This window comes from Danio rerio, chromosome 13 (genome assembly GCF_052040795.2).
Source record: "Danio rerio strain M-AB ecotype USA chromosome 13, GRCz13ab, whole genome shotgun sequence".
NCBI lineage: Eukaryota > Metazoa > Chordata > Actinopteri > Cypriniformes > Danionidae > Danio > Danio rerio.
Genome location: NC_141033.1, coordinates 14,692,911 through 14,703,064, shown reverse-complemented (window position 1 = coordinate 14,703,064; position 10,154 = coordinate 14,692,911). Strand labels below are relative to the sequence as shown.

The 10,154-nt window shown below is 31.8% G+C and overlaps 2 long non-coding RNA genes across 6 annotated transcripts; both read left to right on the top strand.

Annotated features, from left to right (window-relative positions):
• The first annotated feature begins 1,140 nt into the window (after positions 1-1,140).
• On the top strand, positions 1,141-8,532 carry LOC147841019 (uncharacterized). 5 transcript variants are annotated; one of them, XR_015505786.2, is made up of 7 exons: positions 1,141-1,237; positions 1,554-1,609; positions 2,089-2,148; positions 2,252-2,334; positions 2,958-3,072; positions 3,337-3,448; positions 8,299-8,532. It is a non-coding gene; the product is annotated as an uncharacterized LOC147841019 (long non-coding RNA). The 5 variants fall into 5 exon arrangements; XR_015505788.2 differs by having other exon boundaries at positions 1,141-1,445; XR_015505785.2 differs by lacking the exon at positions 2,252-2,334.
• LOC147841020 (uncharacterized) lies at positions 4,841-6,002 on the top strand. Its single transcript, XR_015505804.1, has 3 exons — positions 4,841-4,948; positions 5,254-5,309; positions 5,866-6,002. It is a non-coding gene; the product is annotated as an uncharacterized LOC147841020 (long non-coding RNA).
• Positions 8,533-10,154: the final 1,622 nt, after the last annotated feature.

The window sequence follows — 10,154 nt, the reverse complement described above, 5'->3', positions numbered from 1 at the left end:
CAAATGACCATGAAAAACTCTACACACACTTTATATTATTATTATGTTTATTTTTTTGACAAAGTATTTTGTGAAGAAAAATAAAATAACCAGTTTCTTCAGACTGTTCAGTGCATAAAGCTGTCCCCTGGTTTTCCATATTTGGGTGTACTGCACCTTAATTTTATAAGGTTAACATGAAAATATTAAATCATTTTTAATCAACATAAATTTGTGCTTAACCAAAACGTAAACTGGAACAAAAGTAATTGATTCATGAAACCAAAGTTAGCTTAAATGTCATAATGACCAGCCTGCTTTAGACGGATTCATGAGGTTAGGGCACCCGTCATCACCATGGAGGTCACATATCTCCGCATTTTCAAAACAATATTTTAAAATACCCACCATCTCTATAAATAAACCACAGTCTTGAGTTTAAAACAACTACATTCCCGCATGAAAAACGGTTAAAACTAAATTTCATAACACATTCATTATAGAGCCATCTAAGACCGGGGCAAGTCTAACATGTCTAGCCGATTATAACCTCGTTTCGCCGGATACATGAGTGATGATGGACACCCTGGAGGTCAGAATCTCCGCTATCGGCAAAGCACGCATACAATTTACACATGATATCTATAAATAAACCACAGATTTAAGTTTGTAAGAACTACATTCTCGCATGAAACACTGTTAAAATTTCATTTCGTGACATATTAAACGCAATATTTATAATATTAGCTGGGCTTTCTCATCCGCCATTACCATTTGCTTGTTGATGTGAAATGAATTCTGGGAGAAAAAAAATATTAATTCTCAAAACACTTCAAACGAACTTTATTCGTATTGTCAAGGTCAGATATATGTAATAATTTCGCTGGTAAAGTGAATAAAAAACAATGTTACTATATTGTAATCAATATCACGTTTGCACTGGTTCGGTTCAGCACTCGAGCGACTCTGAATCGTATTGAACCGTTTGCTCGGGAATTATTTGATCACACGTGTTCACAAGCACATTCAGCAATATGCAATTAGTGTATAATTAGTGTATAAATGCTTGTGGCCAAGCAGTATAACGAAATAGTAATGAATCATATACAAAAATGAATCTGTTTTAGGCGGATTCGATTCTTTACTGTTCTCTAAGGAGCCGATTCATAGAACCGAACGGACACGACTCGACATGCAGGCAACGGCTCTCCTAATTTGAAATTCACCTGTCGTCTTTCATCCAGCGAATTCATCCTCGGTAAGTGTTTTAAAGTCAAATTCTGTCCGTTAAAGGATTGTTTTATAAGTATTTCTGTGTATTGTGTGTGTAATTTAAAAGAATTAACCAAGTGACATTAGTTGTAGGTTCTTATGTTATGTCACGCTATCCGTTAACAAACGGTATTTTAAACAAGAAATAACAGACGCCAGGCGGTCATTGTAGTGTTTGCGAGGTATTAGATACAGTAAGTTTATCTTGAGTGAGTTTTTGACCATACGTTAAGTTACCTGAAAAACATAACGTTAACTTCAACTTATTGTAAGTAACTGCATTAATGAATTCTCTATTTCAGCACAACACTGAGATGAAGGCGAAGTCACCATGAAAAGTTAAACGTTTACCGTTAAGGTAAGCTCTGGTCTTCACATAACGTTAGTCATTATGACTAAGCTATCATTATGGTAAAATTTTTCAACTGTAAGTTAGTTATTTAAACTAAACTCATAATGAAATGAGTCTTAACTGTTTTATTAAATGGAGCTGAAAATTAAATGCAGTTGAATTATTTTAAGCTAACGTTAATATTAACAAAATACATATTAATTGTCTATTTCTCAATAATGTTAATGAGCTTGATGTATAGTGTGTCATTAATTGTACATTTAATTTTTGGTGTTCAGGTGTACCTGAGGTGAGTGTACGTTCTGAGTACACAGATATAAGCCAAAGTCATATCCATCCTAATCTAAGAGAAATTGATGGGGTCAGGGAATGATTTGTGTACAAATGTATTTTAACCCCATACAGATTGGTATGGTTGTACCATAGATTTAGATTAATTAATGTTAAGTCTTATTTTACTCTTATTATATTTATCTGTTTTTTAGCTACAGTAATTGATGTTGAAAAACTGATGCAACCAATCATTCCTCACTTGATTATTCAAGGTAATGTCGATGTCTTCCTCATTTTGATTAGATTTTTAAATGTCAAGTTGTTCACAGATTTGTTGTGAAGAGTTTCATGTACAACCTCTTTTTCTTCTTCCAGCAGTTCCTAAGAAAACTTTAAGAAAAAAAAAACATCTGGTGTTAAAACAGCCACGGCTATGCTATTTGCCTACCAAGTGCTGAGTAAATATTAGACATTTTTTTCTATAACTGTTGTCTTTGTGTTTATTAGCAATTTTACTGGGCATATGTGTTTGTTTGTTTTTCAAACAGCCTGGAAACTGTAAGTTTAGTTCAATATGTTATTTTATGCTATTCATTTTTGTCTTAACATGGATTGCATGTTGAAGCTATCGTTTTATAGTGGGAAAATGTAAAAGAGAATCACTGAATACAATGGCATAATGATTCTGCTTGTTCAAAGAAGGTACTTGATTTAGTTTTCCTCAAGCGACACATCAGTTTTTATGACTATTGCTTGACACTTGAATTGAAGGGACAGTTCACCCCAAAATGAAAATAATAGCATCTTTGGCATCCTCCACTTGTTTCAAAATAGTTATATATTTAATTTGTTCCGTTGAACACAAACTCGTATTTTTTAAAGAAATTTGGTTCAAATATGGATGTCAATAGTTACTGGTTACTAACATTCTTCAAAATATCTGCTTCAGTGTTTAACAGAAATTCAAACTAGTTTAAAACACGTGGAGTAAATAGTGGCAAAATAGTAAACTATTCCTTTAAATATTTAATTCTGAGACTTATTTATATGTGTCTTGTCTTTTGTCATATTGTCCTTCTAGCCCAGATTGTGATGGACCTGGAATGCGACACCAGTTACTCTTAAGACAAGAACCGAATAAAGCACAGATGTGGAGGTATTTGCAGCCAAACTAACTGGAGGGAAGGAACCTTTAGGTAAAAGCACCTGCTTTATTTAGATCTGAAGTATTTTATTTGACATAGAGATTTAATGTTTTAATTCTAATTTAAAGCAAACAAGGTTGAGCACCCCTGGTCTAAAAGCTCAAAAATGCTGTTTCCGTGATAAGGTTAAATGTAGTTCAGAAATAGATTCATTAGGATCAATGCTTAAAGTAAACATTTTCTTCTCTCTGTAGACCAAACATGTTTACTATCCCTCACATTTTAATAAATTGTTTCTGTTTTTGTTTCTTACAGTGTGGGTGAACATACTACCTGGATGTCCAACAAAGGCTGCACAAGAGCTCATTTGATAGCACATATTCTGTCCTGTCTACATCTCTGATGACCTGGAAGTGCTTCGACATCAGTGAGTAATACACTGTAAACGATTTCTGTTGTTTTCACGGTATTATACTGCATTTCTCAACAGTTGTTTACTGTATAAGCTGTGCACAGTGTGTTACTGTATATATTGCTGTTTTCACAGCATGATAATGTATTCTCAACATTTTCATACTGTGAACATGATTAACAGTATGCTACTGCAGATTTTACAATGAATTATGGGAAAAAATCAGTTACTGTGCATCTAAATACAGTACTGCAAATGACCATGAAAAACTCTACACACACTTTATATTATTATTATGTTTATTTTATTTTTTGACAAAGTATTTTGTGAAGAAAAATAAAATAACCAGTTTCTTCAGACTGTTCAGTGCATAAAACTGTCCCCTGGTTTTCCATATTTGGGTGTACTGCACCTTAATTTTATAAGGTTAACATGAAAATATTAAATCATTTTTAATCAACATAACTTTGTGCTTAACCAAAACGTAAACTGGAACAAAAGTAATTGATTCATCATGAAACCAAAGTCAGCTTAAATGTCATAATGACCAGCCTGCTTTAGACGGATTCATGAGGTTAGGGCACCCGTCATCACCATGGAGGTCACATATCTCCGCATTTTCAAAACAATATTTTAAAATACCCACCATCTCTATAAATAAACCACAGACTTGAGTTTAAAACAATTACATTCCCGCATGAAAAACGGTTAAAACTAAATTTCATAACAAATTCATTATAGAGCCATCTAAGACCGGGGCAAGTCTCACATGTCTAGCCGATTATAACCTCGTTTCGCCGGATACATGAGTGATGATGGACACCCTGGAGGTCAGAATCTTCGCTATCGGCAAAGCACGCTTAAAATTTACACATGATATCTATAAATAAACCACAGATTTGAGTTTGTAAGAACTACATTCTCGCATGAAACACTGTTAAAATTTCATTTCATGACATATTAAACGCAATATTTATTATATTAGCTGGGCTTTCTCATCCGCCATTACCATTTGCTTGTTGATGTGAAATAAATTCTGGGAGAAAAAAAAAATATTTATATATAATTCTCAAAACACTTAAAACGAACTTTATTCTTATTGTCAAGGTCAGATATATGTAATAATTTCGCTGGTAAAGTGAATAAAAAACAATGTTACTATATTGTAATCAATATCACGTTTGCACTGGTTCGGTTCAGCACTCGAGCAACTATGAATCGTATTGAACCGAATTGAACCGTTTGCTCGGGAATTATTTGATCACACGTGTTCACAAGCACATTCAGCAATATGCAATTAGTGTATAATTAGTGTATAAATGCGTGTGGCCAAGCAGTATAACGAAATAGTAATGAATCATTTACAAAAAGGAATCGGTTTTAGGCGGATTCGATTCTTTACTGTTCACTAAGGAGCCGATTCATAGAACCGAACGGACACGACTCGACATGCAGGCAACGGCTCTCCTAATTTGAAATTCACATGTCGTCTTTAATCCAGCGAATTCATCCACGGTAAGTGTTTTAAAGTCAAATTCTGTCCGTTAAAGGATTGTTTTATAAGTATTTCTGTGTATTGTGTGTGTAATTTAAAAGAATTAACCAAGTGACATTAGTTGTAGGTTCTTGTTATGTCACGCTATCCGTTAACAAACGGTATTTTAAACAAGAAATAACAGACGCCAGGCGGTCATTGTAGTGTTTGCGAGGTATTAGATACAGTGAGTTTATCTTGAGTGAGTTTTTGACCATACGTTAAGTTACCTGAAAAAACATAACTTTAACTTATTGTAACTGCATTAATGAATTCTCTATTTCAGCACAACACTGAGATGAAGGCGAAGTCACCATGAAAAGTTAAACGTTTACCGTTAAGGTAAGCTCTGGTCTTCACATAGTCATTATGACTAAGCTATCATTATGGTAAAATTTTTCAACTGTAAGTTAGTTATTTAAACTAAACTCATAATGAAATGAGTCTTAACTGTTTTATTAAATGGAGCTGAAAATTAAATGCAGTTGAATTATTTTAAGCTAACGTTAATATTAACAAAATACATATTAATTGTCTATTTCTCAATAATGTTAATGAGCTTGATGTATAGTGTGTCATTAATTGTACATTTAATTTTTGGTGTTCAGGTGTACCTGAGGTGAGTGTACGTTCTGAGTACACAGATATAAGCCAAAGTCATTATCACTATATATATATATATATATATATATATATATATATATATATATATATATATATATATATATATATATATATATATATATCCATCCTATTCTAAGAGAAATTGATGGGATCAGGGAATGATTTGTGTACAAATGTATTTTAACCCCATACAGATTGGTATGGTTGTACCATAGATTTAGATTAATTAATGTTAAGTCTTATTTTACTCCTATTATATTTATCTGTTTTTCAGCTACAGTAATTGATGTTGAAAAACTGATGCAACCAATCACTCCTCACTTGATTATTCAAGGTAATGTTGATGTCTTCCTCATTTTGATTAGATTTTTAAATGTCAAGTTGTTCACAGATTTGTTGTGAGGAGTTTCATGTACAACCTCTTTTTCTTCTTCCAGCAGTTCCTAAGATAAAAAAATCTGGTGTTAAAACAGCCACGGCTATGCTATTTGCCTACCAAGTGCTGAGTAAATATTAGATAAACATTTTTTTGTATAACTGTTGTCTTTGTGTTTATTAGCAATTTTACTGGGCGTATGTGTTTTTTTTTTTTTCAAACAGCCTGGAAACTGTAAGTTTAGTTCAATATGTTATTTTATGCTATTCATTTTTGTGTTAACATGGATTGCATGTTGAAGCTATCGTTTTATAGTGGGAAAATGTAAAAGAGAATCACTAAATACAATGGCATAATGATTCTGCTTGTTCAAAGAAAGTACTTGATTTAGTTTTCCTCAAGCGACACATCAGTTTTTATGACTATTGCTTGACACTTGAATTGAAGGGACAGTTCACCCCAAAATGAAAATAATAGCATCTTTGGCATCCTCCACTTGTTTCAAAATAGTTATACATTTAATTTGTTCCGTTGAACACAAACTCGTATTTTTTAAAGAAATTTGGTTCAAATATGGATGTCAATAGTTACTGGTTACTAACATTCTTCAAAATATCTGCTTTAGTGTTTAACAGAAATTTAAATGGATTTAAAACACATGGAGTAATGGTGGCAAAAAAGTAAACTATCCTTTTAAATATTTTATTCTGAGACTTATTTATATATGTCTTTTTTTTTGCCATATTGTCTTTCTAGCTCAGATTGTGATGAACCTGGAATGTGACACAGTTACTCTTAAGACAAGAGCCGAATAAAGTACAGATGTGGAGGGATTTGCAGCCAAACTAACTGGAGGGAAGGAACCTTTAGGTAAAAGCACCTGCTTTATTTAGATCTGAAGTATTTTATTTGACATAGAGATTTATTGTTTTAATTCTAATTTAAAGCAAACAAGGTTGAGCACCCCTGGTCTAAAAGCTCAAAAATGCTGTTTCCGTGATAAGGTTAAATGTAGTTGAGAAATAGATTCATTAGGATCAATGCTTAAAGTAAACATTTTCTTCTCTCTGTAGACCAAACATGTTTACTATCCCTCACATTTTAATAAATTGTTTCTGTTTTTGTTTCTTACAGTGTGGGTGAACATACTACCTGGATGTCCAACAAAGGCTGCACAAGAGCTCATTTGATAGCACATATTCTGTCCTGTCTATATCTCTGATGACCTGGAAGTGCTTCGACATCAGTGAGTAATACATCTTTATATTGTCATGCATACAAGATTTCTGTAAGCTTAGCTTTAATGTTAGTTTGTAATCAGCAGTGACTGTTTTAAAAAATTAAGTATTTAAATTATTCTCAACGTTTTACTGATGCTGTGCACAGTAACGTCATGATGATTTAGTTTGAGGAAATGTCACTAGAGGGTTTGTATAAAAAATAAATAAATAAATAAATTGTATGAAATGACTCGATAAAATGTTTATTTGTCTCGCTGACATGCCATCACTGCTGCATATTAAAATACAGTAATACGAATTGACAGCAGAATATTACCACAAACATTTCATGAAGTAGGCTAGACTGCTCTTTAGTTCTCTACTCAACTTTAACACATTTCCTCGTGTTGCTGAGCCTCTCTGCAGATATTGCCAAAAATGAATGCTTAGTGATTACTTTGTTTTATGCAGACCATATATCAGTAACTCATCATTAGCATTATTTAAAAAAAAAAATCACCCACAGCTTTTATGTTCTCTAACGCAATATTATCTGTAAGTTAGAAGTAGATTTATACGTGTTAAAAGCCTTAAAGTATTTAATTAACATTAGTTACGTTAAATTAGATTATTTTTATTTATTTAATTTTAAATATGTAGCCTCTTAAAGTGAGAATGAACTGTGTTTACCCTTCTTAAATCCGTGGAAGCACTAGTAGTGTGATCATGGAATCAGATATTCGAGCTATACAGAGTCGGACATTAAGTTAAGATGAGACTTTATTTTTTACACACCTGTGTGGACACCTGACTAGCGATCTTCAAGAACAATGCCCGCTAATCTTTTCCACATTAACGTTAGTGTAATTGTGAATTGACAACAAACTGTATTTCACCAACAAAAACAATTAAAAAAAGTTATATATATTATAATTGTTATATATATTTATATATATATATATATATATATATATATATATATATATATATATATATATATATATATATATATAAAAACAACAGTGCAGTGTTTCGTTTCTGAATGAATTAAATGGTTTGAGGGATGATTAGTTTTTACTTCAGTGATTGATTTTGCTTGTCATTTTTGCAGGATCATCAGAAGTGCTGCTGCCCTTTTTCACTGTCCCTTTCCACATCATTTGGCCTTCATCATTTCCTGTCTTGTAGCAGTATTTTCACCTGTTTTTAAAATTGTAATAATTTTTGATGCATTTATTGTTGACTGGTTTTAATGATCAATTGTTTATTAGTGTTCTGTTGCTTTGTTATATTGAATAATTGCTACTGTTTTAGCATGGTTTACACAATAAACCTTTATTGTGAAGTTAAAGTTTCAGTTTCTTTATTTTTCTTGAACAGTTAAAATAACACTTGTGCAATTTTTGAACATTTTCACACATTATAAAGTAGCACTATTAAATAAAATAAAATAACATTTAATAACTGTAAAATACTATACAGTAATAATGAAAGTAACGTTAAAATACCGTAGTTCTTCATGGTAAAAATGTACAATAAAATACTGTTTTCAGTTTTGCAGTATGTGTATCACTACTGTAATTGGTGTTACAGTAAAAATCAACAACAGTAAAATGATGTATTACATTTTACAGTAAATTTAATACTAATGTAATTAGTATTACAGTAATGTTACTGTTTTATGAAATACAGCAGCTACTGGATAATTGTTGCCAGTAACTTACTGTTAATTTAACAAGAAATCGTTTACAGTGTACATATTTATATTGTCATGCATACAGGATTTCTGTAAGCTTAGCTTTAATGTTAGTTTCTAATCAGCAGTGACTGTTTTAAAAAATTAAGTATTTAAATTATTCTCAACGTTTTACTGATGCTGTGCACAGTAACGTTATGATGATTTAGTTTGAGGAAATGTCACTAGAGGGTTTGTATAAAAAATAAATAAATTGTATGAAATGACTCGATAAAATGTTTATTTGTCTCGCTGACATGCCATCACTGCTGCATATTAAAATACAGTAATACGAATTGACCGCAGAATATTACCACAAACATTTCATGAAGTAGGCTAGACTGCTCTTTAGTTCTCTATTCAACTTTAACACATTTCCTCGTGTCGCTGAGCCTCTCTGCAGATTTTGCCAAAAATGAATGCTTAGTGATTACTTTGTTTTATGCAAACCAAATATCAGTAACTCATCATTAGCATTATTTTAAAAAATCACCCACGGCTTTCATGTTCTCTAACGCAATCTTATCTGTAAGTTAGAAGTGGATTTATACGTGTTAAAAGCCTAAAAGTATTTAATTAACATTAGTCACGTTAAATTAGATTATTTTTATTTATTTAATTTTAAATATGTAGCCTCTTAAAGTGAGAATGAACTGTGTTCACCCCTCTTAAATTCGTGGAAGCACTAGTAGTGTGATCATGGAATCAGATATTCGAGCTATACAGAGTCGGACATTAAGTTAAGATGAGACTTTATTTTTTACACACCTGTGTGGACACCTGACTAGCAATCTTTAAGAACAATGCCCGCTGATCTTTTCCCCATTAACGTTAGTGTAATTGTGAATTGACAACAAACTGTATTTCACCAACAAAAACAATTTAAAAAACTGTTATATATATTATAACTGTTATATATATTTATATATATATATATATATATATATATATATATATATATATATATATATATATATATATATATATATATGTATAAAAAACAACAGTGCAGTGTTTCGTTTCTGAATGAATTAAATGGTTTGAGGGATGATTAGTTTTTACTTCAGTGATTGATTTTGCCTGTCATTTTTGCAGGATCATCAGAAGTGCTGCTGCCCTTTTTCACTGTCCCTTTCCACATCATTTGGCCTTCATCATTTCCTGTCTTGTAGCAGTATTTTCACCTGTTTTTAAAATTGTAATAATTTTTGATGCATTAATTGTTGACTGGT